A 13,310-nucleotide genomic window follows, 5' to 3' on the forward strand; every position below is an offset into this window, starting at 1 on the left:
GCAGCGTGGTCGTGTACTTTGGATGAGTGCACCCAAAGAAAACGTGTGAATCTAGCGCCAACATGAGAAATGGCTTGTGGTCTTTTGCCAAAGACAAAAGACAAATCCTACAGCGGTTAAAATATGACATCACTACATAGTTATTTTACTGGTTAGAGAAGGATGTCGCACTTTGTGTTTTCTTCAGAGATTTTCATGTCATTAGGAGTCTTTGGTGCAGCGCCACCACAGGCGAGGAGGTTAAACAGGTTTGTCGAAGGGTACGGTTAGCAAACCACAGCAGCTGAAAATCTTGAAAATTCTGAATGTTCACAAAACAAAAGAAATTGTTGTTGATTTCAGGAGAAATCAGCCAAGTCATACACCCATCCTCATCAATGATGCAACAGTGGAGTAGATCACTGACGCTATGACCTGGTCAAAGTCAATTGTACATCTTCAAATGTACAATTGAACAACAGTAAAATCTGTCCATGTCTGTGTAACAAATGACACTTTGGATCCTAATCAAACCAAGTGTACTGGTGTGAAAACACCATCTGTCCACGAGTGATGATAGAACAGAACAGGAGATAGTCAGACAGATTTTTTATTTGTTTGCTGAAATAATGTTTCTGCTACAGTCTGTTGTGGTGTAGAAAGCTGAACTCATCAAGAGCTAACCTGAAACCAATACTTATAACATATTGGTCTATTTGCATTCTGACCAAGTAATTGAAATGACCCTCTACTGGTCGGTGGCCTGACTCAGCCTTACAGATAAGGTGAGGAGTTCAAGTGGGAGTTCAAATTAGAGCAACGCATCTAAAGGAGTCGGTTGAGGTAGTTTGGGCATCTAATCAGGGTGATGCAGGCGCCTCCCTTCAAGGACATCCAAGTGAGAGGGATCATGGGAAAAACCCAGAACTCACAAAACGTCAGAATGACACCTTTGCAAGTGTAGGTGATTTGCAAACATTTATTGGTATCCCAATGACATGCATTGTTTTTAAATACCTAAGATCCACTAAAACATGGACGCCTTTTCACTGAACTTCCTTCAGACAATCTCCCCCACCTCAGGCGGACCTGAAATGAGCTTTAAAACACTAAAAGCACATTGAGGCCATGTTTGCTATTTGTCTACTGACTTTAGTGCCAATCAGTATTCCTAGCACAACCACTCATGTCTTAGTTATCAGGAAAATGTGCTGAGATACAAGAAAATCTCCAGACCCATTAAAGCCAGGCTTTCTCCTACGAGTCAACATGTGACAGATTGATAAATTAACAAATTATCCCACTTCATCTTCACGGGACTGTTGTCATAGTTAACCATCAAAAATCAAAACGTATCTATTTCATTCTGCTGGCTGTCCATAGCATCGGATTCAAAGGAATATTATAATTGGATACTGATGCAGAGCAATATTAATCATCATTTTATTGTCAGGCTCCACAGTTTTAACTGCTGCTTGGCCCAGGATAAAGTATGCAGAGGAGAAAAGTCCAATTTCCTTGAAGTGAACAGAAAGTTCTCTAAATGTGTTCCTGAGTGATTAACTGGTCTGGGGAAACTGAGAAAACGATGCAGAGCCCCGATTAGAGAGAGTCAAAGAAATCCATCCGGGCGTTCGTTGACGTGAATGTTCATGTTTGATACAATAAAAACAATAAAAAAAAGATCCTTCATCATTTTACTGGTAATGAGCTAAAGCAGAAGAATTGCTGAAAGTGTAAGACGTCCCAAAACTGCAATTATTATGTTTTTGATTTTATATTTTAAAAAAACCAACAAAAAGTAGTTAGTCACTGTGAACTGGAAAAGACGTTTAGAAGGGTTTTTCATTAATCATAAACATGACATGTGTTTTGTGCCTTTGTATTTAACCCCCATATATTAACACCCCCAAATAAAACATAATACAAATACTTATCAACAGAAATCTTATAATTAATAAATATTGTGTTTAATTTCAGTTCAATAGAAGGACTTCAACTGACTTCAATAATAGCACAAGAAGATTAAAATTAAAAAAGAAATGGGAGAATTTTCTAAATTTTATATTAACCACTCAAGGTTCTTTTTTTTTTTTTACATATTAGAAATACATGAAAGATTCAAATAAGCACATAATTCATTAATTAATCGCTAACTGGAGTAAACAGACTGTTAAAATGGCCATTTACTGACAGGACAACACACTCAGTGCTCTGATTAAGACCAAAACTGTGCAAAAATATTTACAGTTTGGATTGGAAATATGTTCAACCCAAAATTCTTCAAGTTACATGTTAAGCTTCACCGGGTCCAAACTCTGTGAAAAAAAAAGAACAATTAATTTGATTAATAATTTCAGTCCTAAACTAATGGCTTCATGAAACAGTGGCAAAGGAAACGTCACAAACCCAATCTTACATTTTTATAAGAGCTGTATTCCACCCAGTTCGCAATTTTGCACCATTTCTTGCGAGCCTATCACATAAAATCCTAAAAATAAAAATGTCTTCTTTTTTTTTTCTGGTATCTTGGGAAACTGTGAGACATCTGAGGAAAGCAGAACACTTTGGTAAGGCACAGAGCAGAATCACACCACAGCACCTCTTCAGGCTCTTCTGGAGAACACTGTTTTGTGTTTTCAATCAATCCTCCTTAATATTACATGTGTGGACGACTTCAGATGTCTTCTCTCTCTCTTTTAAAAGTTGTTTGACATTGCGGTCACGTTGTCAAAATCCCTCCACACCATTCCTTTTGACTTACTTGATTATATTAAAAAAAATGACATAAATATGATGCAACGCCAAGCAAATCTGCTCATTTGTCTATCTCTCACAAAATCACCATGATACAACTTTTGACATGTTTGCTGTTAATATTTTATGAGTACGCCCCAAGGAGATTTTTTTTCTTTTTGTCTGAACCTCACACTTATCTTTATTTATTTATTTATTTATTTATTTATTTATTTATTTATTTATTTTTATTGTATTTGCAAAGCACCCCAAGGTCACTTGCTTGCTACTATGAAGGACATTGTCTCTCATGAGATATCAGATTTGAAATCTAGTGCAACAACACCAAACTGTGCAGAGTCGAGATTCTTATTCCGTGGATATTCCAGCCAGTGTGGGAAAATGGTAATTGGGATTCGCGTTGCATTTGTACATTAGCAGATCAATCACACTGCGATGTGCTGCGAGGCTCTCTCACATTTCTTCAGATATGCTAAGCAGCTGCGCTCCGCACACTGCTGTGCTGCTACACCTGCAGGTTTCTTTATCAAACATTTAATAATACACACTCAGTCTCTTTATTGTATGAAACATTTATATTTTTTAATTAACTATCCGAATTTTGATTTATGTGGCTGTCAAAAATATTAAGAAAGTGTAGTACTATTTTTATTTGACTGTGTTTGAAGCTATTCAGCCCCTCCAGGAAGTTGTGACGTTTCGATCGTAACTATAAAAGTATATTCACTCATCGTTTGCAAGTTTTATTATGGACACATCTGTTAAAACAACAATTATTAGTCATGCACTTCCCAACCAACCATGTGAAAAATGTCCCATAATTCCCATAATACATGTAGGGGCTTATGAAATCCATTTAAATATTTCCCATATTCTGCCTTTTTTCCCCATATTGCACGTTTTGCCATTTTAATTCTTCTGTATTCCATTCTTGCCGTTTTAGACATATTTATTAACCCAAGAAGTGCGCAATTATGGTATAAATGAAAAACATTGAACAAATCTAGAGTTGGAGGTCAACGTTCTGTAAGGCAAACCAATCAGACTGCTGTGATTCAACAGAACATTGGTTTTTACCAGATGTTAAAAAGTTTCTCACGTTTTCTAAAGAACTCAAACATTATGTGCAAAACTAACAATCTCGTTTCAAGGATAAAATAAAATCTCCCTTTTAAAATTTGCTTTGTAGTTGAGCTGAACACCAAAACATTTATCGCATAAAAAAGAGCAGTGGTTAAAATGTAACAGAAACCAACATGTACTGGTCAACCAATAGGCCACCTATGGTTAAAGAAATAGATTATTACATAATGCTTCAATTTTTTTACCTTTAGCTTTTTTTGCTCTATAATAACAGGAAGTTTCTAAAGTAATCTCGAGGTTTTAGCTGCGTTTCCATTGGAAACATGACAAAATTTTGTTGATATTCCACTATTTCGCAATTGTTGTGTTTGAATTAAACAAACGCAATTAAAATCCCATGTGAATAAGATTGTTCACTCGACAAGTCATTAAAAAAACACCATAACCCCCTACTACTTCTTCGTCTTCTTCGTCTTTTCCTCCAGTAGTAACCAAATATTGATCATGTGACTCGTGGAATGTGAAAAAAAGTGTTTCCATTGCAGTTTGGTGACATAAACCTATTTCAATACGGTAAAAAAAAAAGAAAAAGAAAAACAAACACATTTCATCCTAGCACCAAAACGTGTTTCATCAAAATTGCTGTTTCCATTAAGCTAATTCATGTTCATAATTCCAAGTTGCGTATTTATATGGACAGTGCAAAAGCAGCTTATGAAAGCTTTTGAAAGCACAAGGTGTGGTTAAAGGAACCCTTAATGTAACTGAAACAGGCCGGGGCCGCCGGCTGCAAAATCAAAGCTCCTTCGCAGAGATAGCAGGAACATTACGAATGACCAAAACAACACTTTGGCACTTACTGAGGGGGGAAAGAGGAGGCTGCGCTCAACATAAAAAGGTCTGGGTATTCACACAAGACATCAGTGCTGGATGATCACAGGATATTTTTCATGGTACAGGAAAACCTTTCACAACATGCAGCCAAGTGCAGAACACTCTGCAGGAGGTAAGCATACTATTATCCAAGTCTTTCTTTAAAAAAAAAATAAAAATAAAGGTACTTCATAAGAGCAAGCAGAGTGGGCTCACAGCAGAATAAACCTTAAAGACTCAGGAATGAAACGAAAGGCAGGATCAGACTTTGACCCAGTGGACCAGCAGGACGTTGGACAGACTGTTATCAGCCCAGGGAATCACCAGGGGCCTTACCAGGGGCATAGGATTCACAATGACAGGAGCCAAATTCACAAAAATACAAAAGCATCCGTTCAGAAAGATTTATACAGACTGTGCTTTGGAGGTATTCATACCCCTTACACTTTGTCACATTTTCTCAAAATCTCAACACCAATTTCATGTATGTTATTTTATTCTGGATTGTTCGGTTTCTTGCTGTTGTCCGTTGCTCCCTTCATGTTGAGCCCGAAAAAACACTGCTGTGAACTAAGTAACCCTGGTCAGAAAGGAGACTTTTGGGTCAAAACAGGTAATTCAGTTAGTCTGCATTGTGTAATATTGAGGTGTTACATTTTTCAGATTAGTCACATACATTAACAGGTTAACATCGACAGCCATAATAATTGCTAACTCAAGCTTAACGTTTAGTAGCATTAATGAATACCACAATCACTACATTTCTTGCCGTAGTACTGCCAAAGTCTTTCGGCCATCCATAATTTCTATTTTGCCATGGTAACCCTTGCCCATGTATGTTGTCAGATTTAAAAAAATGAAAGTCACATTTTGGCTATATAAATAGCGTAATAGTTCAACGGGCTACAGAGAAGACAGCTGAATGGATTCAGTTTAGAGTGATGGAAGCTTATAGAGAACATACATGCATTACCACTCTATCATAAACTTATTTACACACCTACTAGGACATCAGTGAGCAATGCGAATCATGTCTTCCTCTGAAACTCTTAGCCTCATATGCGATGCTCACACAGCAGGGAAAAGCGACAGATATCTGACTTTTTCACAGCAGTCTGAACGACTCAATTCCAATGTTTTCACCCCTCCACCCCCAAAAAAAATATCTGATTTGTTCCGCTTCCATATGTGGTTCTAAATGGGATATGTATCGGATTGTTATCAAAACGTTTGCTTTGCGAACGATCAGGACACTTTTTAGCCGACTTTTACATCTTTGACGTGAGACATGCGTCATAAAAAACCAGACACGGTAAATCTGGACGTAAATAATGGCTGAAAATTATAATTATGAAAATTTTTATGTCTGTGTCACTGATGTACATCACATCACAATCCCACCACTCATGGTCTGGTAAACATTAGTTGTTGTAGTTGTAGTTGATGCTCCATATCAACTAATACCATCGGTAAAGAGAAGGCAGCTGAATGGATTTAATAATAAATGGAACATATTAGTTGTGCTTTCTTATTAGCTTCCTTCATGTTTTAATGGTCTTGTGACAATTCAGTCAACTCCCATTGCTGAATAACTAAAATCTGTCCATTGGTGACATCAATTACTACTTCCGTAAACAGGCAGCTGCTGTGTGACGTCTTAGTTCTTCCACACATGCGGGTTGTTGCTTTGCGGTCGACACAAAAGTCTGATTGTGGTTGCATTTAACTAATAGTATGAATGTCCCCACAAAAAATATCAGATTTCAGCAAAAAAATAAAAATCAGAATTAAGCATTGGCCCTAACGTTGACAGAACAGCTCTGCAAGAGCAGAAACTCTTTCACATGTTGAGAAATCCAATATCTGACACTGTTCTTGGACTTCTTTGCTTTTGCTCCAAGATGGTTGAAAAAGGGTGAAGATGTCGCCAAGTGCAAAAGTTTACACCTTACTAGACTTGATCCAGGCCCAGGACTCACCCGTTCCATCTCTGAGAAAGGCATACTTCAAAACATTGGTCACAATTGGTCACTAGTCATGAAAATCAAGGTGAAATCTTTCACCGGAGACAACAGATGTAATTTTGTCAGCAGTGCTGGCATTAGCTGAGGTGCATTGGGCTAATCCTATTGGGAAATTGCTTGGCATGAAGGACAATGAGACCCAGCAGTGGAAAGAGGGCCAAGTATCTGACTGGACTGCTGCTTTGGAGGAGATGGTGCAATTCATCCCAAACTGGAGGGAATACGCTGAACTGTAACTAAACTACTGGGCTCAAATAAAACGGCCCAGGAATCAGACAAGTTTGGCTAAGATTACTTGGCAAATGCTTATATTCTAAATGCCTCGGTAAGATTAGCTTAGGATCAGTACTAGGCCACATTTCCACATATTTTGAAGTAGAGCTCTGTTTTTGGATACCTGGAGTAGATTAATTATGTGAAAAAGAGTCATAAGAGTGGTTGGATGGTATGTCCAAACACAACAAATATGTCTTAAAAGTTATAAAAAATGTTATTATGGTTCCTGTAATTCCGATATTATAAACTTTGAAGAGGTATTGAATTTCCATTATATTGGGTTGTTTTTTTACACAGAAATCTTAACTTGAAGATGGTATAAATATGCAGCAGTCTTTCACATTTAACATCAAAACCTGCAGTATGGTATGCAAGATAATAAGTCGTTTAGATCAGTGGTCCCCAACCTTTTTATTACCGTGGACCGGTCAAGACTTGGACCGGTCCTCGGTCCGTGGGTTTTGTCTGTAGTGACAAAAATGACTGACTGTGGCCCCAATAACTTATAATAAATTAAGTTAAACGACTCCACTTACATTACCAGCACTTCACCTGCTGGGGTCTGAACGCACAGCTTCACAAATTCCTCCTGGTTCATGGGGCAGATGGATCTGCCTGAACCAAACTGATCCATTGAACTTTTTGTTTTTTACCCTGTGCGATCTGGGCGTGCCAGGATTTTTTTTTTTTTTTGTTTTTTTGCGTGGTTTCACTTCCCCGAAACAGACAGATGTTATGTCTGCCGCGCTTCTGAGCGCCGCACTCCTTCTGGGCACGGGAGGGTCACGTGTCTTCAGCTCCATTTGTTAAAACCACAGGGTGAGTAAAGTTTAATTCTTTGCAGTGGCGGAGCCGCGTCCGCGTTGGTTGTGCAGCCGCAGCGCACTTCTGCATGTTGGTGTTCCCGCTAAAGCCTGAATATGCCCGATTCGGGTTGTCTTGGCCCTTTTATCGCAGCCTGTGGGGTTTTCCCTGACTGGGGAAGAGAACACAGCCTGTTGAATGCGACAGGTAGCCAATCAGAAACGCGGTGACGTAAGAACAGAGGGGAATCCCAAACAGCTGACATATCGCCCAACTGAGAGTCAGGTGGATATCGGAGATGATGATATGTGGAAATGTTTATTATTATATGTAAAGGTCATTTTTCTATTTGTTTATTATGTTTATTAAGTTAAAAATGTTAACTATGAAAAAACATATTCACCTCCAAATCAGTGCAGCAAATAGACTGGCTGCTCCCGTCGACTTTTATCCACCACCTTTTCTTTTTGTTACTCTTTTATCTCTTAAAATGTCTCTATAAACTATCACTATTGCTTCTACATCGTCATCCCTGTTTGGTTATTCTAAATTCCCGTGTGCTATGTTGGGGGTTTTACTGGATTATCCTCTGGAATAGGGATGTTTGTCACTGGAATCGGTTAGTGTGGTGTGTTGCTCCTGCCGTGTGGCTGGACACACGAACCGATCGAACCTGTTGTACTTTTATCAGCTCTGTGGTCACAGAGGTTTGGAGAATCGGCCGACAATCCTTAAATCTTGCCATCTAAACCAGACTTAAGACTCACAAGCTCTACTCATCTTCTCTCGACCACTGCCCAAAGGCTCTCTGACTCTGGTCACTATGGTAACATTTATATATCCCTTCAAAATAAGATACAGATGTGCAACAAAAACTAAAATTTTACTTTGGTGAAAATTTTAACTCACGATAATGACTAACAGGAGCCCTGAGCTTGTTTCTCTGCAAAGAGACGGTGTCATCTGGGAGTGATGGGAGACAATGACACCCGAGTTGTGTTGCTTGAGCACAGCGTGCTTCGTCTTGACATGGCGAACCAGTTTGAAGCTTCATTGCCTCATTAGCAGCTGGTCGCCGCATGTTATGCAGAGCGGGCTTGTAATGTGGGACTCATCTACCGGTTCGGGATAAATCCATCCTCCTGTCTCTTCTCTGGGCCTTTTCCCCTTTGCAGAGAAACTTTTCAAAGATACCTGATCTGTTTCTTATTCATTTTGCTGCTTGTGGGCTCAGTGTTGGCGCATAAGTAACCGAAAGAATCCGGTAAAACTCAAATAATACATAAAACGGAAATATTTAATTATTTCTTGCACATGCCAGTACCAATTGGTCCATGGACCGGTACCGGTTCGCGGCCCGGGGGTTGGGGACCACTGGTTTAGAGGATAAATACATAACACAGTAACCAATTTATGAAGAACAAAACACATTACATTTTCTTAAATAACATAATCAAAATCATTATCATTAAATGAATAATCAAAATCAAGAATGAAGATTAGGATTAATCAATGTTCCATTTATTATTAAATCAAAGGTAACTCTAAACAAGTGGTTTATAAGCTTTGATTTAAAGGAACTCAGTGTTTCAGCATGTTTGTCGTTTTCTGGAGGTTTGTTCCAGGTTAGTGGTCTGTAAAAACTGAAGGCTGCTTCTCCAGGCTTTGTTCTGATTCTTGGGACATAATCAGAACATGTATGTATGTATTTGAACCAGAAATACATACAAAAGTATATATGTATATAAAGAGACATATTCACCCTAGTCAACAGTGGTGTAACATTTAGTTGCACTGAAGCGGCCCAGGAATTAGGGTATCATCCTGTAACTGGTGGATTGTTGGTTCAAGACACTTCACCTGCCATGACTCCCTCTGGTGGTCAAATTCTGAATGACTGCCTTAGTTCTGAACCTGGGCATCTCTGGCTACAATGTAGTATTAACTTGTGAATGCCTGACTGTGTGCACATCACTTTGGAGTCCTCTGACTTGTTAAACTAGTATGCAAATGCAGGTCATTTAATACAACTATTAATTTATGTTCCAGTCAAAATATTTTAGACATTTAGTATTCCTAGATCTGTGAGACGCCCGGCTTTTTTATAAATAACTAAGAATTTCAACTTAAACAGTCCTGGTTTGCAAACTGACAATAGTTTATGAGTTTAACAACTTATTGGAAATCCACTTTTGTGTTGGCCTCAATCTGACCAGTCATTGGTTCACATGGATAATCAAAATTGTTTATTTTCTTTCACTATTTTCCCCTTTGTGTTTATCACAATGTAATCCTAACAAAATAAGTGTTTAGTTGTAATGTGGCTAATACTTTCACAAGCTTCTCCAGCTAAATCAACACAAAATCCAGACTCAAAGTCTCAATATTAAAACCAATTTTACACTCTGGAAGTCTCCACTGAGATGTCGCGGGGATTAAAATGAAGCAGTTTTTTTAGTAATGCTGATGTACTTGATTTAAACTTATTAACAGTAATGATTTTCTTTGCAGTCCCAAATGCTCATGCAAATTTTGCTAAAAGAAGCCATCATTATAAAGTCTCTTTCTTTTTTTTGTCTTTTTTTTGGATGCAATTACTTCTTAATCTGAACATCTGTGTAAGTCACAGCTCCTCTAATGGACCAATTTTTATTGTTTGTGGTAGCATTTTAAACGACTCTAAGTGCATTTTATAATCGCAGCGCCTCAATTATTAAAGAGTTTAAAGATGTAAATGAAGCCCAGTCAGCATCCGCTCTTTTGGAAATGTGTTATATTTTTATGCAAATTGCCCCATTTTTTGGTGAGGAGATCTGTCTGCTTTTATTTAAGATGTTTTAAATTGGTGAGTAGTGTAAAGGCTCAGAAGTGATTTAAAAAACGAGAGAATTTTGTTTATGGAAATGAAAGATTGTGTATGTTTTCTCCTTAAGGAGAACCGTCCCTCTGCTTTCGCTCATCAACTTTAGCTGAAACCGCTCTTTGTTTCAATTTAGAAACAGATGTGGAAAAGAACACCAGTTTTCTCTTGAGGAAGAAAAACTGCAATCCTCAGCAGTTCTTAATCTGTCACTGCTCTTCTATCGAAGTTGTTCTTTTTTTTTCTTCAAGGTCTTTTTATTATTTTATACATAAACCACAAAAAAGCAGACGAAGACACACAACAGAAATCCCTCCCAACCCTCCCGTCCCATACCGGATCTATTACCCCAACAAGAATCCGCCTTGTATTCATACATCAGTCGATACAAAGCATAGGTTTGTGCACAAAGAGCCAATACTTGACCTTTACACAAAGTTATCTGCCGAAATTTTTTCTACATAAGATATAAAAGGCTGCCAGATGTCAAAGAATTTGTTTACAGATCCGCTAACAGTATATCTGATCTTCTCTAAATGAATTTAAAACATAACCTCTCTTAACCAGAGTCCATATACTGGAGGATGTGAATCCTTCCTTCGAAGAAGAATGAGTCTTCTAGCCAGTAGAGAGCAGAAAGCTAACACAGTCCTCTGATGTTTGCTGAAGGAAGCTTCTGCTGGAGCCACCCCAAAGAGAGAGATGAGTGGTGATGGATGAACAGTTTGTCCAAATATTCCTGAAAAGGTGTCAAAGATGCCTTGCCAGTATCCATGTAACTTTGGACAAGACCAGAATGTGTGTAAAAGTGTGGCTGGAGATTGTTTACAACGATCACACATCGGATCTAAGTCCCTTTTGAGTTTGCACAATCTGTCCTTAGACCAGTGTAGACGATGTACTACCTTGAATTGAACTATAACATGTTTCAGATATATTGAGGACGAATAGATATTTTGAATAATTTTTTTTGCCAAACTGTGTCTGATATGGATTCCTCCAAGTCCATCTCCCACTTGCCCCTCAAAGAATCTAAATTAGTGAACTGAGCAAAGAATAAACTCTACTCATAGAGTGTTTTGTTATAGACTTACACATCAGAATCTCATCTACAAGAGAAGTTGGGGGACGTAGAGGGAAACATCCAGAGTTTGACATTACAAAATGTCTCAATTGTAAATACCTGAAAAACTGACTTGTGGATGTCAAATTTCTGTGTTAGCTGTTAGAATGAGGCAAACGTATTGTCTATATAAAGATAATTTAGAGAAGTTATTCCCTTTAAACTCCAACCATTGAAAAGAGAGTCCATTAGTGAAGGAGCAAACATGTGATTGTTTGATACTGGAGCAGACAATAATAATTCTGTACTTTTAAACAACCTCCTGCACTGATTCCAGATTTTTATTGTGAGAGTTACAACCGGATTAGAAGTATAAGTTTAGATTGGTTGATTAAACGGTAACTGGGAGCAGAGTAGAGCAGAGAGAGAGCTAGCCGTAACTGAATTCCTCTCTAAAGTCACCCAAGTAGGAGCAGGATTGTCCTCTCTCAACCAGTACAGTAAGGCTCTAATATTAGCCGCCCAGTAGTAATATAAGAAGTTGGGGAGTGACAAGCCACCAAGACTATGAAGTAGCTGTAGCATCTTACTGCCTATCCGTGGGTGCTTTTTATTTCAAATAAATGACGACAACTCACTATTTAAATTTGTAAAGAAAGTCCTGGTGAGGAACACTGACATGCTCTGAAATAGATAAAGTAATTTGGGCAGTATTGCCATATTGATCACTTTGATTCTACCTCCCAGGGATAGAGGCAGGGATGCCCATGTAGCGATGTCCTTTCTAAGATTCACCAGGAGAGGCAGATAGTTTGCTGTATAAAGATCGTTGTGTCTGTGAGTAATCCAAATACCAAGGTATTTAAATTTGGCAGAGCTAATTTAGAAAGGAACTGGACCCATATGCTGCTCTTCCATTGGGGTCACAGGCATCAATTCACTTTTTTGAAGGTTAACCTTATAGCCAGATATGTTTCCAAACTTTTGAAGTAAAATAAGTAATTCAGGAATACTAGACAAGGGATCTGAAATATAAAGAAGTGTATCATCAGCGTATAAGGAAACTTTATGTTCAGTGCCAAACCGATTGATACCTTTAATTTCGGGGCTGTTCCGCAAAGCCACTGCGAGTGGTTCAATCGCAATTGCGAATAAGAGTGGCGAGAGTGGGCACCCCTGCTTCGTACCACGTTTCAATTCAAAATAACTGGATAGATTACTGTTAGTGCGTACTGCTGCCATTGGCAAGGTATATATCAGCTTCACCCATGAAACAAATCTAGGACCGAAATTAAACATCTCCAAGTTCTTAAAGAGATAGTTCCACTCCACCTGGTCAAATGCTTTCTCAGCGTCCAGCGAGATTAAAATTTTATTACAATTGTGACCGGGCGGAGCAGAATTATACAATACATTAAACAGCCGCCTGATATTAAAGAAGGATTGACGATTTTTAATAAAACCAGTATGGTCAGGTGAAACAATTGTGGGGATAATCTGTTTGACTCGTTTTGCCAACATCTTTGTAAGAATTTTTACATCAGTGTTCTTCTTTCTTCTTCAGTCTTCTTTAAAAGCAACGAAATTACCG

Source organism: Poecilia mexicana, unplaced genomic scaffold (assembly GCF_051168715.1).
Source record: "Poecilia mexicana isolate PSO_F unplaced genomic scaffold, ASM5116871v1 scaffold_3, whole genome shotgun sequence".
NCBI lineage: Eukaryota > Metazoa > Chordata > Actinopteri > Cyprinodontiformes > Poeciliidae > Poecilia > Poecilia mexicana.